Below are 19,271 nucleotides of genomic sequence, written 5' to 3'. Positions count from 1 at the left end.
ACAGGGTAAGTTTCCTGGCTGCCAGAGCAACCCATCCAGTTATCCTGCCTTTCACTACCCTTCTACCTACAAGAAAAAAGAGAGAAAAGACTCCAACTCTAACACTGCCTATGGTTTCATCTCGGCATGTGTTTGTGATCTCCTAAGCAGGTGGGCTGAAGGGGTTATTGTCTTCAGAAACAAGGGAGTGCTCTACAGCAGCCGTTAATTAGCACAGCCCTTCTCTCCGAAATGCTGAAAAGCACAAAGTGAGGTGTTGACAATGACACAGATGTTTAGCACGAGTTGCTTTCTTAACTAAATATCCAAAAGCAAGCCTTCAGTTTGCACATCAAATAACTGCTAAATATCCAATATGAAAATCTATAAGCAAGTAGAATAAGGAAATATTATTCCAAGATTAATTAAAAAAAAAATTTAAAAATACCTACATCCTGTAAAGGATTATTTTCTCTGTAAGACAGATTTTAGAACTCAGGAAACACAATAAGTTTACGATCAGATTGTTTTAGAAAAACAATTCCTAGAAGACAATAAAATTGTCATGAACAAAACAAATAATTTGTTTGATCTAAAATGTCACTGAATGCTTCACTAATTTTCTTCTTGAGCATTTTTAGCATCTTTAATGTCCCTCTGTACAGCACAGTCAGGTTGCTGTTGTCTAATGGTGCATTGTCTTAACACATTATGTTTTGGAATTAAGTAAAAAGCATTTGACAATTACATGTCACCAGGAACACTAAACTCGTGTCATGTAGCTTAAAATTATGTGTTTCAGAGCCAGCTAAAGACATTCCAAATTTATAAATTGGATCTGAGAACTTAAAAATGAAAACTGTAATAAAGATTTGTCACTGGCAGACAGAGAGGAGACTCCAGTGCATTTCCTTGCTCCGCTCACATGACACATCACAGAATGGTTGAGATTGGAAGGCACCTCTGGAAATCATCTACTCCACCCCTCTGCTCAAAGCAGGGTTGCTCAGGACCATGTCCATCTGGGTTTTCAGTATCTCCAAGAATGGAGACTGCACAATCTCTCTGGGCAAACTGTGCCAGTGCTTGAGAATCCTCAGAGCAAAAAGCTTTTTTCTTATATTCAGATGGACCCTCCTGTGTTCCAGTTTGTGTACACTGTCCTGTTACTGGGTTCCACTCAGAAGAGTCTGGTTCCATCTTTTACAATCCATCCTTTCAGATGCTTATGCACATTCATAAGTGCATACTACCTGATCCTTCTCTTCTTCAGGCTGAGTAGTCCCAGTTCTCTCATTCCCTTCTCATATGACAGCTGCTCTAGTCCCTTAATCATTTATTTTGGCCACATGGTGGAACTTCATCCAGTATGTCTATATCTCTCTTGTACTAAGGAACCTAGAACTGGATACAGTACTCCAGGACTAAGCAGAGGAGAAAGATGACCTCCCTTGACGTACTGTCAATGCTCTGCCTAAAGCAGCCTAGGAGGAGATTGGCTTTCTTTCCAGTGAGGACACATTGCTAGCTCCTGGTCAACTTGTTGTCCATCAGGACTCCCGCGTGACCGCTCACATGCAATGATGCATGGGATTATTTCTCCCCAGAGGCAGAATTTTGCACTTGCTTTTATTGAACTTCTTGAGATTCCTGTCAGCCCATTTCTCTAGCTTGTTGAGGTCCCTCTGTACAGCAGCACAAGTGTCTGGTGTGCCAATAACTCCTACCAGTTTTGCAACATCTGAGTGTGCATCTGTCAACGTAAACTCTGAACTCTGGTGCACGTCATTAGTGACTTGCCTTCAACTGGACTTCGTGCCACTGACCGTAAACCTTTCAGCAGACAATTCAGCCAGTTGTCCTTCACCTCACTGCCCATTTATCTAGTCCATATTTAGTCAGTTTGTCTAGAAGGGTCTTATGGGAGAGAGAGAGTTGAAAGCTTTACAAACATCAAGATAAACAACATGCACAACTCTTCCTCCATCCACCAAGGTGGTCATCTCGTGGTAGGCTGTCAGATTGGTCAGGTGTGAGTTCTTCTTTGTAAACCCATGCTGACTATTCCCCATCACTTTCTCTTCCTTCATATATTTTGAAATGGTTTCCAAGATTATTTGCTACATCACCTTCCCAGCGATTGAGATAAGGTTGCCCTTACTTTGATCTTCTATCAAGTGAACATAACTAAACTCTGAACTAGAGAGAGGTAATCCCAGCAGAGGTCTTGCATTTTGTGATCTTAGTAGCTATAAGAAAGAATAAAGGGCTTTTCCATAGATCCCTCTCTGCATATTTATTGACCCAGATCTCTGATTACCCAAATACTTCTATCTTGCAATTCCTCCCAGCTCTCTGGCAAACAATGCCTGTTCCTCAGCAACATACCAGGAACCTGTGGGCTTTGCACTGAATGCATTTCCTTTTTCCTCAGTTCAAAACTGTCACTCCTGCTCCGATCTTTATATCATACTCTTCCAGTCCTTTCTTCTGCTACCCCTCCCCAATCCAAGACTACAACCAAAAGGTCCTCATCATCCTTTGCCCTAGATTCCCCCAGGGTTTCCAGTCCTTAAACTACCAGAATGGAACTCCATCATGCCACCACGATTTCAAGTAAAAGAAGTCTGAAATGTAGTTAGAAAAAGCAATATTAACTCAGAATCCAAAATACACTAAATTAATAAACCAAGTACCCGAATAAAGCTCCGGTCAACTTCCAATGGGATAGAAGGTCCAAATGATGGCATTTCAAAGCAATATATATGACAGGAGGCTCTGCTTTGAACATCAGTACCATCACAGCTGTTCTCAAACAGCAGGTAAGAGTGTAGGCTAGATGAGCAGAGTCCTGGGGAATGAAAGATAATCATCAGTAGATTCAATTTTAGCAATGGAGCTAATTACATTACGTGGTATGTTACAGATCGAAGTAGTTTGACATATGTGGGAGTAAGTCTAAGACACCAGGATGGGATTCATTCCCAAACACAGTTTAAGGAATTTATTCCTGCGGGGAATGCATAGTCCCGTGTCCCAGTGAAACTTGCATGTCAAACCAGACCTTCAGAATGGCCTTCAGGTGGATCCTGATCTCCCCTAGAACACAATAGGATATCTCTATTCCATGAGAGTAGATGGCACTACTGTGTAAGACATTGCTAATAGTCTTGCAACACATGGATATGACCACAATGAGAGATACAGGCTTTATATATCTCCATAACCTTCCATCAACTATGAACTTCTCAACTCCTATTGCCAAGTTACACAGAGCTCAGTATCAGTTCTCTGGAAAACTGTTCACAGTCACTGCCTGATCTTTGACCTACCCATGTGCTAAGCACTGCCACTGCCACCATCTCATCCTGTTGTCTTAATTCTGTGAAAACAAGCTGCCGGGTTTGTTTCCACTGATTATTAGTATGTTTATGAAAGTGCTGACCTGAGGATCCTAAATGAAGATGTTTTAGTAGTAAGTAGAGCAAGTATCATATACATTAACTAATGATTTTTTTTAATGTTTTCCAAGGACAGACAATCCCATTTTCTTTGTTCTAGGATTTCTGATTTTTGGAGAACTACTGTTATTGCCTCAACCTAACCAAGCTTTAGCTTCCAAAGCCATATCACTAAGCAGATGGTGTGAAGCCCTGTTTGACATCCTAATCTGAATCAAAGCTGTTAACTCATGCACACATAGCAATAACTTTTTCTGTTATAGCTGTACTGAAAAACCCTGCTTTCTCCACGCAGGCCAGCTGTGCACATTTCATCAAGGGAATGCTACTTCTAAAAGTACTAGTGTAGGAAAAGAAGTTTTAGGAATCTGTCAAATGTATTTGTACTGCCTTCTGAATTGAAAGCAAGTATGAGAATTTGGTTTTAGAACATTTTAATTTCTTACTCCTGTAACTCAGCTGGGAACCATATTCACATCTTCTTTCTTAAATGAAATGGGAGACATTGATCAACTTTAAATTTAGCATCGGCATTCAACTCTTTTGGACCATTTTTAAGGAATGAGTGTCTACAGCGAAAGTACAGAAATTCAAGTAGAAAATAAATATGCAACCACTAACGGGTCTGTCTCACAGGCACTCGGCTGACAGGGGCTTTTTTTGGCATAAAATTACTGTAGAATTGAATGCTAAAATTCTGTTTCCCCATACAATGTATAGCATACAATGATATGACTCTCAGACATGAATCTATGCTTTTCAGTGGAAAGAGATTGTGGGTAACCTGCTTTTAGTTTTATCACAGGATAATTAATGTGTCAGCACAACACCACTTCTATACAAATTCACAGCGTAGAAGCACTAAGAATTTTGCTGCAGACTTACTTCAGAATAGCTACCAGCCCATGCTCAATGTTCTTAGCTGATTTGCAGCAAACGTGCAGTGCCTTTTCTCACTAAGCCTTTAGAGTGACACAGATGCACCATGTTACTTTGCCTGCAAAAAAATCACAGGGTTGGAGGGGATGTTGGGTTTTTGAAGCAGTAAAATCTGAGCAATTTAAAAGTTATCATTTGGAGGTTTTCTCAGTATCTTCTTATATTGTATACTGCATCTAGAATATATTATTAATTGTATATAACAATATAGAAAACATAGTAATACACATTATATCTACAAGGTTGCACAGTGACATAAAATCCATATACTAAATTAAAAAATAAAATTACCAGAAAACAAATAACAGTCTCAGTAATACTTCATGAACCAGTGGATATCTTCAGACATTCTGCTATTCAGTTCAGAATTCCATAAAACACCTCAGTCGTTCATTAAGTCTTGGTACAAAAACTTGGACTTGAAATATTTTTCGTAACAGATATTCATCAGACTTCTTTAGGCATCCTACAGAACGCCACAGTAATAACTTCTGAGATAGTATTTTGGCAGTGGTATATAAAGAAATGTTAAATACTCCTATTAATAATAGTATCTGACAAAATACAGATGGTAACAAAAGTCCATAGATTACGAGTTCTCACACGAGTTCCAGTTCCAGCATCACAGCACCAGCTTTCTTTTTTCTCCTGCTTACCGCAGCACTAGTTTCATTACAAAAACCCTCTCAGCTACAAGGGAAATGGCTTAGTTCAAAACTTCTTGATCTTGCTGGTGTCAGAGAAGAATAGGTTTCCTTCATTCTTTTCTAAAACTTTCCTGAGTTGTGTATGATAATTTTCCTTGAAATGGCTGCGTTTCACCTGCACTTGCCTCTATTGGTGTCAAAGCACTTTGGAGTCTCTCAGAAGGTTATGAATCTTAATGATAACAGAGCTTTCAATAATTCTAATAGTATCTGACAAAATACAGATGGTAACAAAAGTCCATAGATTACGAGTTCTCACACGAGTTCCAGTTCCAGCATCACAGCACCAGCTTTCTTTTTTCTCCTGCTTACCGCAGCACTAGTTTCATTACAAAAACCCTCTCAGCTACAAGGGAAATGGCTTAGTTCAAAACTTCTTGATCTTGCTGGTGTCAGAGAAGAATAGGTTTCCTTCATTCTTTTCTAAAACTTTCCTGAGTTGTGTATGATAATTTTCCTTGAAATGACTGCGTTTCACCTGCACTTGCCTCTATTGGTGTCAAAGCACTTTGGAGTCTCTCAGGAGGTTATGAATCTTAACGATAACAGAGCTTTCAATAATTCCAGTAAATTCTCTTTTCCTCTTTTTTTTTTCCTATTTAATAGCACAAAAGAACAGTAGAGAAAAAAGGTAATTTAATTAGCTCTGAGTTATGTTTGTGGGAATTAAAGAGCAGTTGTACTCTGTGAAAATGGTACTTCATAGTATCACAGTACAGTGCTTTAGTGATCCCAGCCCAGAAAAGCAATCACAAGTCCTGTTCCCTCTTGCTTTCATGCCATTACTGGTAATGACCAGTAATACAGACTGTCATTAAAACTTGTTAACTCTTTCGTTGATGAGGCTGAACTCACACCATTAGCTGTACTGGGTCCCCCACGCCAGTGGAAATAAGCAGGAGATGAATGGGGTGGTAGGACATGAAAAGAGGCATGGGTTTGAGTATCAATATCCTACCTTCAAATCAACACTCGTGCCAGCTGAACTCTTTGAGAAGTGCAGTAGGAACCAATTTTGCCAAGTAAAAGCACTTTGCCTTGGCTAATGTGGGTAAGTGCCATCACTGCCAGCACAAATTCCCCTTCCATACTGAATGGCCTTTGACTAAAATACTGACTGTAAAATGCCAGATCCATTCAATTTGCTTTTACATCTAGAAAAAGTTCAAATAATCAATAACATACCTCTTTATTTTCCTACCACTCCCTGCAGTGAAATTAAAAGGCATTAAGGCGATAGCTCCCTTCTTTGGCTTAGTTTGAGATATGTGTGACATGAAAAGAAAGCTAGTAGGGACAAACAGTTTGAAAACAGAAGGTCTAGATTTTTTTTTTGACACTGGGAGTTGCATTTCTTCTCCATCTTACTTTTTCTGATCAGAAATCTCATTTTAATATTCCTAAATACCAGCTGGTTTCTGCTCATCTCATAAATTATGTTTTATTTTTGGTATCTGTTTTCTTGTGGAGCAAAAGAACTTTCTCATTTGGATAGTAAAAAAAAAAAAACTACTAGTTTTATCTAGACAGATACTTAAGGCTTCATCTCTATTACCTATTTGTAATTATACGGAGAGATAGAATAAACTCAGCTCCTTATAGCTTCGTTAGAGTCTAAAACTTTTCCTATGGAATTCTCTTCTTGACTGAGGATGTCTTACTCTCATTTTTCAACATACTTCTTATATTACTACCACATAACTGATAGTATTATTGGACTCTCTGAATCTTAGCAGGAACTTCAATGTAATTTTTTCAGCAATGGAAAAAGAAGTAATAATCAAAATGTATAAACTTGGCCAACACTCACCGAAAGACCCTGTGAAGTTTCAGTAGCTTTGCTCTGCCCTATTAGAGACACAGAACTTCATTTCTACTGAGACTTTTACAACTTTGCTCTTCAAAATGCAAGGAAAAATATTTGCTAGCTCTTCAAATTGCAATCTTGTTTGATAAAAAATACTTTAAAAATTCACCTAGTTGCCAATATAAACAAGAGAAGGTTGTGTACAAAGTCCCATCTTTTGTTTTACCTTTTTATGTGTCTTTCATTGTGCAAAAGGTAACTGTTAATTTTGCAAGACAAGTCAACTCAACTCAGTACACTATGGAGCTGTCTTAGCATAGTTTCTGTGGTCTGGTCTGGAGATAGCTTGCAAATCACCAAGTTGAGTCAGGAAAAGAGGAGTGTAAAAAAAAGTCCCTAGTGCTGGAAATCCTGAGATCCATGTCTCTTCCTCCAGAAACATTTCTCTGCTCTAAAGTATTCATCTTAGAGCCTTTCTTTTGAGCACTTTTGTGGGGAGAGCATCTGAGCTAGACTTTTCCTCTTATGCCCCAGAGACTCCTGGCTTATGGCAGGCATGTCAAAGTCAGAAGGCTATGTGTGTCCCTGCAGTATGTGTATTAGAAGCATTCTCATAAGGATGGAAATCATATAATCATAGAAATAAGGATTCTGTAGCTTTTATGGAACAGCTGCTGCCCAAGTTCCTCAACATAAATGTTAAAGACGAATCACTCTATGTGCTGAAAATCAGGTCCGCTTATGAAAGCAAATGGTGAGGAATAATTCAGGAGGAACCATGGTTGTCTCCTACGCATGGTAGACTGAGCAGGAAGTATGAAGGAAGCAGAGCAAAATTAAAAAAAAAAAAAAAAAAAAAAAACTATGAAGAGAAAATACTAAGCAGGAAGTATGAAGGAAGCAGAGCAAAATAAAAAAAAAATATCCTATGAAGAGAAAAGACTCTTATTTCCTCATATTTTCACTCTGCCAGTGAGGAAAAAAAAAATAAAAAGAAGGAAAAGAATCCGTCCTAGGTTTTTTACATATACCCTGACCATAGGTAGTCTTACTGAGAAAGACAATATTTTGTCAGGACCAGAAGGTTACAAATTGATTCCTAGTAAGAATCTGAGTATACAGGAAAATAGGAGGAACCGCTCTTTGCGATTTAGGAGGCCTCTTTAATTGATTTTTTTTTGCTTGTTTGCAGAACTGAAAATGTGAGCAATAAAACCTTGAGGTTGCTGTCTGTTTTCTTACACTGAAATATACAATCAGCTGTTTTAAAGAAGTGTTTTCTTAAATCCTTTGAGGCTTGTTAGCATAATGTGTAACTGCAGTGCACAATGAACACTCACTCAGCAGGCATCTTAATTGTTTTCTTTCCTCTCTTCTTTCAAAGAAAGATAAATACTATGACAGGAGGTGAGTATTTAGGAAAAAAAAAGGATTATATGCTCCCCAAATGGCACTCACCTCCACTTTTTTAACATGTTCTAGGTGAAAAGGCAGCCATTTACCAGCTCATTCCTATTTACTTGGCTTTGTAGGTCTTTGGTCTATTTTATCCTGCATGAAAATTCTACTTCTTTTTCTATGCATGGGTAGTACAGCTTTCCCCATTCCTTGCAATTTAGGTGGTTGCTCCTTGCAGTTCCAAAAAGCTTCTGTACATTAATCTACTCACACAGAGCTCACTGCAACAAGGTCGGAGGAAAGGGCAGCACCATGCCATTGCCAGTGCTGTCAAAAACACTGTGCAAAGCCTAAAACATTTATTTAAAATATTCCTTCTTAAGTTATTAACACTGCAAGCATGTTAAATAGCTAAGACATTCATGCAGTAAATTAGGTCCTTTGTGTTTGATGGAACTATTCATGTGTGTACATGTTATCAAGATAATAGCCTTAATTGCTTTTCATCATTTGTACAATTTTATTATTTGCACTAAATTCGGCTGTGAAAATGAAAGGAGATTATTTAGGTTCAAGTTCTGGCTATAACGCATTAGCACAATGCTGAAATGTTTACATTGCAAGCACAGCAGAGCACTTATAGCCAGAGAAAAGACTTTTAAGAGATTTAGGGATATATTTCTATTAGAAATTCCACTTTGGATCTTGAACTGGAACATAAACTTCCTTCCATCACAAGCAGAGCAAAGGAACAAAACCCTGCATGTTTTCTCAATTTTTTAAAAGGGAAGCCTGAGTAAAAGCAGAAATATTTCCTTATCATAACTTTGGACATGTAATGTAACGTAACCAGGTCCTGATTTTGAATGCATTGCTGCATACAAAGGAAGGGAATTGCCATCGATTTTTGGTAGACTTTCTCCACATTACAAAAATCGCTGCGATGCTAATTTTGGTGTATTCTTGATGGAACTGACAATATGTCAGGAAACTTAGACAAAGCTCTAGAACGAGGAAATGACAGAGCCTTTACTTTATCCCACATACGCAGCAGGCAGTTCTCGTACCTCACATTCATATTTTCACAGTGCACCAATGAAAACTTAGTTTCTCATTAACTCAGCATAAATAGCTTCCCCATATTTAAAGGTATTTAGTGGTAGATATTCATATAACATGAGTTTTCCTCTTACTTGTGATTCATGAGCTGCTAACATAGTCCTGAAGGTCCACTGTGGACTATGTGTCCATTGGCCTATCAAAAGTTAAAGGGGCTCTTTGAAAATAGGGCTTTACCTGGGTTTCCTAGGAAAACCTGTGCCTGGGAGGGGAGTTTGGGCTGGTGGAAGGAATCATGGATGGCATTACCCATCAAACACATCAAACTCCTCAAGAAAACATAACTGAAGGTCTGCCTGAATATCTCAGTGTGTACATCAGTTGCCACCAGCTGCAGATCTGGTTCAGTTGCTCAGACTCAGGCAACAGAGGAATGTTTAATATACTCATGAGCACTTCCCACTAAAAGATCATCAAAATAGGCTCAGAAGCTTGCTGTTTAGAGTCCTAAGCAGTTCGTGATGCAAATAAGGCAGAAATTTAAAAGAAACTTTGATCAAAAGAATTAGATGAATCTGTTAAATCGACACAGATTTAGAAAACACTTCCACCATTGGCAAGTCAACGGCAGAGAGTCAGATGGCTTTTGAATCCCAATTTTTGTTCTTTCCAAGAAGAAACTTGTGTATGTTGAAAAGTCTTAGGGCTGTATTTAAGGTGACAGTTGCTATATATCAGCCCAACATAATTTCATCACAGTTCACTTATTCATGAATTCCAGATTTTATTTTATCACTTTTCATATAATCAAATAGTTAATTAGAATTTCACTCCTGGTATGAGTTGTTATGACTGACAGGTCATATTTATATGGAAAATACTGTGTCAAGAGTTGCAAAGCCCAAAAAGCATCACAAGAATTTATGATGAATGTAGCTATCTTTTTAATACAATAGTTTGAATTCTTTCATTAAAGATATCATACGATGAGAAACTGGGTGCAAATCTGGTCAACAAAAAGCTGCATATGTTTTTTTGCTGTTTAGTTGACAAGGTGAGACTAGACCCAACGCTTCATATTGCAGCTCATTTGTGGCTTTTTTTTTTTTTTTTAATAAGAACCAATAAATTGGCAAAAGTAAGGATTGGGAAAAACTGTGTATGCGGAGTAGTGCTGAAGAACTTGAAAAAAGTTCCCCTTTGGTGTCTCCCTTTCACCCAACATACAGGAGTGTTTTGGTGAAAACCTGGCACGTCTCATGTTAGGATTTCACTTTGATTTTGCTGGCCTCACAGTTTTGTTGATGATTGCCCATATGTCTGTCTCATGTGTGGGTGATGGTGCCATCACCCTGTGCTATACGTGCTCTCCCCCTTCCCTAGGGCACAGCATGAGGATGGTTACAGGAACATATGTGGTACCAGCATGGCAGCAGATACAGTTGTAGGAAGTTACTTGTGATGCTCCTCATCTTTCACGTAGATAGATAATAAACAAGGTAACATGAAGCAACTGCTGAATCAGCACTGCTGTGCAAAACCAGCCCCCAGGGGACTCTCTCCAATGCAAAATTCACTTCACGTGGTTGGCTGCTACTCTATTTGCCGTACAGTTCTCAGTTGCAAGCTATGTTCTTTCTCTCATTTCTTTTTTCCTTTCAGTGGACATAAAGGTAATCCAACAAATACCTGAATTATAGCTGACCTGTATATTACAATTTAATTATGCTTCAGAGGTTTTTTTGGTCTCTTTTCCATGGGAAATCACAGAATCACAGAATCTTAGTGGTTGGAAGGGACCTCTGAGATCATTGAGTCCAACCACAAAAAAACAAAACAAAACAAAACAAAAAAAAACCCCCCCCAAACAAATACAAATACAAAGCACACCACACCAAACGCCCACCAAAAACACCGCACCCACCAACTAAACCCCACACTCAACACCTCACCATAAACCAATAACCTTGGGCACTAGAGCATGCCCTGAAGAGCCATGTCTATACGTTTCTTAAATACCTCCAGGGATGGTGACTCCACCACCTCCCTGGGCAGGCTGTTCCAGGGCCTGACCACCCTCTCAGTAAAGTAGTTCTTTCTAATATCTAATCTAAATCTCCCCTGCCCCAACTTCAGACCATTTCCTCTGGTCTTGTCGTTTGTCCTTTGGGAGGAGAAGCCAACACCCACCTCTCTACAACCTCCTTTCAGGTAGTTGTAGAGGGCAATGAGGTCTCCCCTCAGCCTCCTCTTCTCCAAACTCAACATGCCCAGTTCCCTCAGCCTCTCCTCATAGGACTTGTTCTCCAGGCCCCTCACCAGCTTGGTGGCTCTCCTCTGGACACGCTCCAGCACTTCAATGTCTTAAGGAATCTTAAGGAAAGCCCCTTGGCACTATGGAAAATATAGTCTGGTTTAGTTGCATAAGTGTGGGGATGGAAGACACATTGTAGGTATCTATTTTGCAGAGATTTTAAACAATCAGTCACAGGCAAATATTATATTATATTGTGCTGGAGGAAGAAGAAATGTTTTGGCTGAAACACCTAAAATGATTTTTTATTTCATTATTTGAAATAAATGTTTATTTCCATTTCTGTTCAGTAAAAGTACTAATTTTTCATCTCTACCCACACAAATACACAAATAGGCTAATTCTTCTTCTCTAGAAAGTGGTTTAAAAATAATTTCTTCTCATTCTAAAGCAGTTAGAGGTTTTCTGAAAACATTGTCATTAAAAAAACTCAGAAAATACAGATGAGAAGTAATTTCTTTCTTTGGTGGTTTGAAACCTCAGAAAATACAGATGAGAAGTAATTTCTTTGTTTGGTGGTTTGATTGTGTTTTTGTTTGTTTTTTTTTTTTAAAGGATACATTTATTTCTTTGCTCCATTTTTTTTCTACTGTCCAGAAAACAGTTTTCTATCTGTAAAAGCTCCAGTGCAGTAACCTTGTCTTACTCTGTTCCTGTAAAGGATCATCTCATAATAAACAGACTTAAAAATTGAGGAATATAAGAAAGGGAAAATTTGTGGAAAAACTCTCTGTGATAGCACTGATATTGGGACATTTAAATTAGTTTGGCAATTATTTTGGGAAGAGCTCATCTGGGATAATCATCTGATGTATTTTAGTTGTGTGCCAATTATTTCGCAGATTTCTGCCAGCTATTCTCACCCTATATGACAAAGTAATACGTCCTGCTTACTGGACATGGTTAAATATCAGTGTCAGCTTCAAATCGACTACTCCAGGAAGAGAAGCAGGATTTGGTCTGTATCACGGATAGTCAAAGCTGACAAACAATTAGTTCTCAATTGTCACTTTCTCTGTTTTCAAAGATGTTAGTAAGATGATTCCAAAATCATCCTCCCTACCTCTTCTGCATCCAGCATGTTTCAGAATATTGCTGTTTGCTCTAAGTCATCCTCACAGAAACTCTTTGTGGTGGTATAATTCACCAAAAGATGTGCTAATAGAATTCTGTCGGTTGAACAGTTGAAACTCTATCGTCTGAATGAGTCCAATGATTTGGTGTTTAAATGTGGCAGCTAAATGGGGTACCCCGCCCCCCGCTAAGGTAAACTGGCTGGAGACATTTATAGCGCAGATAACAAACAAATGGCACAGGAAGGAGAAAACCTTGACTTTTAGGTTTGCCCCAGATGATAACAAGACCTGTCTGCTCCCGGGAACCCGGGGACAAAGGCAGACACAAAGATCCACAGGCTGCAAAATAATTTGACAAGAGCAGAAAGACCATCTCGGTAATTGCTGCCTACACCAGTCCAAACCACCCTTCCGGATGCTTGTGCTAAAAGGGCCGTCCCTGGCCTGGCAGAGGTTGATTTGAAGGCAGTTCTCGGAGAGCCACAGCATGTTATTTCATCAGCCAGCTTGTCAACTCGGTGATGAGAAAGCTGTAACGCCGTTGCCGCTTATTTCGGTGAAAAATAGAGCTGAGTTTTCAGCATGTTGTTGACACTGCAGCCTCATCCCCCATCCAGACCTCCTCTAATGACCTGACCGCAGAGGAGCGGTGGCACAACTGGGGTGGGGGAAAGGGTAGAGGGAGTTTTCATTGTATCCTGCTTAGATTTTAATGAAAATCTGAACTAATCTTCCTGCAAATAATAACGGCACTTTTCCCCTAACCTAACTAGTGACAGCAAGTAATTTCTTGGAATACATTCAAAAGAAACAAAAGGGACAATGTCAAAATGAAAAAATGCCTAATATAGAGAACCTTAAGAGGAAAAGCTGTGAAATCTTTCCACCAATAATGCTGTTTGTAGAAGTGAGATAACAGTGTTGCTATTACCTCTTTCTTCAATAATCCAGGCATAGCTAATATAATTTCACATATCTCATAATAACTTTTGGTTTATGCTGGTTTAAAAGCAATGCTCTTATTTAAGGAATAGACAAATCATTAATTTGGGTAAAAAAAGAAATTTGACCTACTTTTTCCACAATTTTAACTTTTCAAAATTATCAGTTCAAAATTGATTGACAAGATGCCAACGATACTTTGCTAGGCACAAGAAAAAGCTTCTGAAATACGAAAATGACATTTATGATACGCTAACACAATTGAGAGTGTTGCTAATATAGAGAAATGTACAATAGGTCCATTCAGAATGAAAAAGTTGTCAGATGCCAAAAGTGACAAAAAGAAGTTACCTATGGAATTCAATGATGCAACTGCTCAGACTGGACTCACATTTTAGAGTGTTCATTTGTATTCTGTGCACAGAGATGGGGGTGAGGAGATGACCTTTAAGGTCCCTTCTACTTCTAGCCATTCTGTGATTGCTCTCCGCAGTAATCTTGGACTGCCACTGGCAGCCACAAAAGCCTGTGCTGAACATGGAAGCAACTGTCGTGCAAGCATGAAGGTCCAGAGAGGTGATTCTGCCACTTTACTCTGCTCTGGTGAGACCTCACCTGGAGTATTGTGTGCAGGTCTGGAGCCCTCAATATAAGAAGGACATGGACCTGATGGAGAGGGTCCAGAGGAGGGCCACAAGGATGATCAGGGGGGTGGAGCACCTCTGCTACGAGGACAGCCTTAGGGAGCTGGGGTTGTTCAGCCTGGAGAAGAGGAGGCTCCAGGGAGACCTAATAGCAGCCTTCCAGTACCTGAAGGGAGCCTACAGGAAGGCTGGGGAGAGCCTGTTTAGAAAGGTCTGCAGTGACAGGATGAGGGGCAATGGCTTCAAGCTGGAGGGGAACAGATTTAGACTGGAGATGAGGAGAGGGTTCTTCACTGTGAGGGTGGTGGAGCACTGGAACAGGTTGCCCAGGGAGGTGGTTGAGGCCCCTTCCCTGGAGATATTCAAGGAGAGGCTCGACGAGGCCCTGGGCAACCTGGTCTAGTTGGGGGTGTCCCTGCTGACTGCGGGGAGGTCGGACTAGATGGCCTTTGGAGGTCCCTTGGCCTGGGCAATTCTATGATTCTATGATTCTATGAATCACAGAATGATATGGGGTTGGAAGAGACTTCTGGAGATCATCTAGTCCAACTCACCAAAAGCAAACTGCAGCTTTTGCAGCACAGTGCCAAGCTGAAGGAGTGCACACTACGATGAACATCACACGCTGCTTAAGAGAAGGGACTTGCAAGTCTAGTCCAGTTTGAGCAGATGCAGAATATGTTCCTACCACCCTCCACTCCACTGCATGTGGGATACACCTGGTTTAGCGTTCAACGCTAGTTAGCCATAACTTGGAAAACAGCCTACAGAGCTTGTATTTAAATACAACTTCCTTGTAGCATGCCTGTTGTACACAGAGAAAACAGGGAAATAAATTTGGTATATACATTTTTAAATTCCCCATATTGCAAGCAGCAATTGTGAAAATTAATCTAGGGGATGAGATGTAGCATTCTGGCATAAACTGCCAGAGATCTGATAATAAAAGAACATCAGCTGTTCTGCATAGGTGGTTGTCTTTGCTCCCACATGCTTGCCATTACATTTTAGTACTTCTGTACTGTCAAGATAGTCATTTACTAAGCGTTCTGATATTTGATACAAAGGGAACAGTGAATGCAACAGCTTACACAGCAGAAAATATCAGTATAGTCAGTATATAGAGCAGGTCTGGAGATACAGGATACTGTAGGTGCTCCACTTGGCTCAATTAAGATTCCTTCAGAACTAACCAAAGGATGGCATTTAAAAATAAAATAATTTTTTAAAAAAGAAACAAAAGCGGCAAGTGTCTTTTATTTTACCTTTCCCTTGAAAATATGCTTTGTGAGTGGCTCTAACTTGTCATGTAGAACACTATTACAAGCACCCTTTTCCCATGAGGCACCTTCCCTCGCATGGCTGCAGGGCTGAGATAGGAAGACACCGGAGGGGCCTTGCAAAGTTTCAGGCTCCCACCCTTTTCCCATGAGGCACCTTCCCTCGCAGGGCTGAGATAGGAAGACAACGGAGGGGCCTTGCAAAGTTTCAGGCTCCTGTTAGCCATGGATGCCCCTCAGGAGCAACGTGCTTCTCAGCCAGGCACAAATGCTACTGCTTTGAGATAGTTTCTCCTGTATGAGATAGGAAGACACCGGAGGGGCCTTGCAAAGTTTCAGGCTCCCGTTAGCCATGGATGCCCCTCAGGAGCAACGTGCTTCTCAGCCAGGCACAAGATCTACTGCTTTGAGATAGTTTCTCCTGTATCCTTACTCGCAGGTTATATTTTCCGGCCAAGTACAGTGTGAGTTCCTCAGCAGTTTGGAGGCACTCACGTTTGACACTCCAGCACCGGTTTTATCGCATGACTTTTCATAACCTTGTGCCTTTCTTATTTATTGCTCTTAAGACAGACTTTGTGCTGCTTCCCCTCCAAGGTTCATCTTAAAAGGAGATAGAAGAAAGGTGGGTTTTTAAGTTACTCTGGTGTCGACAAAGGTCACATACAAAGTAATTTTCCATATCCCTCACCAAGGTATTTAAAAATCGCTAGCCTTTAAATAATAATAATAAAAATACATTCTGGATATTTCTCTTTTCCTTTTCATCTTTCAACTTTGAAGGTTTGGTATTGGCAAATTTCTTTCACCAGTGTGAAAGTTTCAGAGTTACTGTTCTTACAAGGGGAAGCTTGGGGCTTTGCCTACTCACACGCTTCTAGAAAGGGTCTTGCAGAAAGGGCCGAGATGATAAGAATTAATAACTCTGCTGCCAAAGCTCTCAGAAGCTTTGAACTTAGTTTACTAAATTATGCTCTTGCCTTTCATCCTTTCCGAATTCCCTTGCTCTCCATCAGAGTTTTTGGGGGTTTATTGGAAGTCTGCTCAGAGATGCTGCTCAAAAATACACAGACAGCTGGTAGGGACTAGATCTTGCTTAAAATCTGGATTTCTGTTTGGAATTACATATTGAAATCTGATTTTGTTCTAACTGGGAAAAATGTTTGACAAGTTCACAGAAATGCTATATTCTTACGCCCTGTTGGATGATATATTTGTACACACTTATAAGATTTTGTAAAAAAATATTTGCTTTTATAACACTGTCATTTTCTACTAGAAACAGCTTCAAGAATTTTATAAATATTGGGAAAAGACATGTAATATCAAGTTTTACTTTATACATATGTACAGATCTACAGTCTTCACTCAAAAGAAGGGATTTGACACTAAAGTTCAAATAGGGATAAATGGCACAGGAACAAAATTGGAAACCAGGAATAACTAGAGTTATGCCATTTCTGAATCCCAGCCAAGTACTGAAGAGTATTTTTGTGTAATTTCTGGGTTTTAGGAGCACCACCGTATTTAACGCACAGTCTCTTTCTGGATGGTAAATTTGTAATGAAAAGGCAAAATCTCTGACTCTTATAAAGTTTTTTTTTGTTTTGGGGGGGTGGGTGTGGTGGTGGAATTTTTTCATAATTTTATGTCCTGTGAGTGTTAAGTGGAGGAAGGGAGGATATGGAGTGATCATCTCATTTTTGGATTTGGGTTTTGCTTAAGGTTCTGTAAGTCATTGTAGCTAGATTAATTTCTAGGATCTGAGACTCTAGTTTATTATCTCCAGATACATATTTTTATAGTATAAGATTCTTTAAGATTTCAAACCAACAAACTTTAGGCAGGGGAAGGGGGGAAGGGTGAAAGTATTTTTCAGTGCAAGGTTCCGTTATTGTCCTTTTTTCAAGTTCTTCCCCAATTTTCTGAGCAGTGCTGACTGCCAGCAGTGCAGAAGGATACTGGATGGCTGGTGGAAGCACTTGCAAACTACCCAGTAGCAGAGAACAATGGTGCTTCTGCTGCCACATCATGTCTCCTCTTCAGCAGGAGGAAATTATGAAATCAGTCCTGAAGAATTTTTATTATGTTAAATATTCAGAACCAGCTTGAGTTTTGAATAGAGTTTTTGTGTTTTTCAAGTTTTGTTTAGAGCCAATCGTTGTCCTTCCCATTCCCGTGTGAAGACTGTTGCAGGGAAAAAAAATCAAGGCTTCCTCTAAACACAAAAGTGGGAACGAAGTGTTATAGGCCATGATATTGTGCAATGTGACTGCTCAAAAATAATAATAAAAAATATCTAGGCACTCTCTGTTACTTTTATTCCTAGTTTATCTGATTCTTCTATACAGAGCAGCATATCAGATTTCCTGTCATCTGTTTTCCAATAACTGAAAGCTTGGAAGTTTGTTTTACTCTATTAAGTCTACTCATTAAGATATAGAGAGTTCACACTCCACAGAGACATCTGTTCAGCTATTGAGTGAATTATTTATAACCCATTTAAAGGCAGTATTGCTGTAAAATATTTAAATGTAGTTTAGCCTCTGAATCAAAGTCAATACGAAACAGACTAGGTTTTCCAAAGGGAAATACACAGTTTCCCTTTCTATTCTAAAATTTTTCCTTTAAGAGAATTTTTTAGCAGGACAATGCCTGTCTCTGATGATTTTCCCAGTATTAGATATACCTGTATTTTATTAGGGAAAAAACCCTACAGCTGTATTAATAAAAACACAAGCACAAATCCCAACAAAGCCAGATATGTTTACACCCACACAGCATTTCACCATTATGGACAAACAAGTTTCACAAATAGTTATATTTTCTGTAGATTTACTTCAAATAGCATATCTTCCATAACAAATTATATTTCATATTTTCATAGGAGATTTTTTTTTAAATGTAATTTAACTTTGGTGAGGCTTATTTGGGATGATGGCTGTGTATTTTATCATTGTACTTAAGAAAGAAAAAATATCTAGAATCATAAATACCCAAAATGTTTAATGGAAAATGAATGCTCCCACTCTCACCACTTTAACCACTTAACTCATCAGATTACTTATGCAAATAGTGACAACAAATTATTAGCGAAAACAGTTTTTAGAAATGTTCGTTTTTCTGAAGGTAGCTATGAATGTTTGTAGGCTGAAAACCAAGACCTAAGTAATTGAGGGGGCAACAAAATTATATTCCAGTTATTACAAGCATTTGGAAAGCTTACTGTTCCTTTTCTTGATGAGTTTAGAAACTCCAATTAGATGGTAAGGTTCTACATTTATTTTGTTTGAAGGAGAGTTTTCTAAATGCATACCCGTGTGTACACACAAACACAAAGAACTTCCCCCGTGGTCTTTACAGGTATATTATATGATAATAATAATAATAATAATAATAATAATAATAATAATAATAATAATAATAATAATAATAATAATAATAATAATAATAATAATAATAATAATAATAATAATAATAATAATAATAATAATAATAATAATAATAATAATAATAATAATAATAATAATAATAATAATAATAATAATAATAATAATAATAATAATAATAATAATAATAATAATAATAAGACTTCAGCAAACAAGGCCTTTTCATTGAAAACAAGTAACTTGGTTCTAGCAAAGACTTCCACCAGCTGTAGCATC

Source organism: Calidris pugnax, unplaced genomic scaffold (assembly GCF_001431845.1).
Source record: "Calidris pugnax isolate Ruff unplaced genomic scaffold, ASM143184v1 scaffold36, whole genome shotgun sequence".
Classification (NCBI taxonomy): domain Eukaryota; kingdom Metazoa; phylum Chordata; class Aves; order Charadriiformes; family Scolopacidae; genus Calidris; species Calidris pugnax.
The sequence above is the reverse complement of the archived record's forward strand: the minus strand, read 5'-3'. Positions refer to the sequence as shown.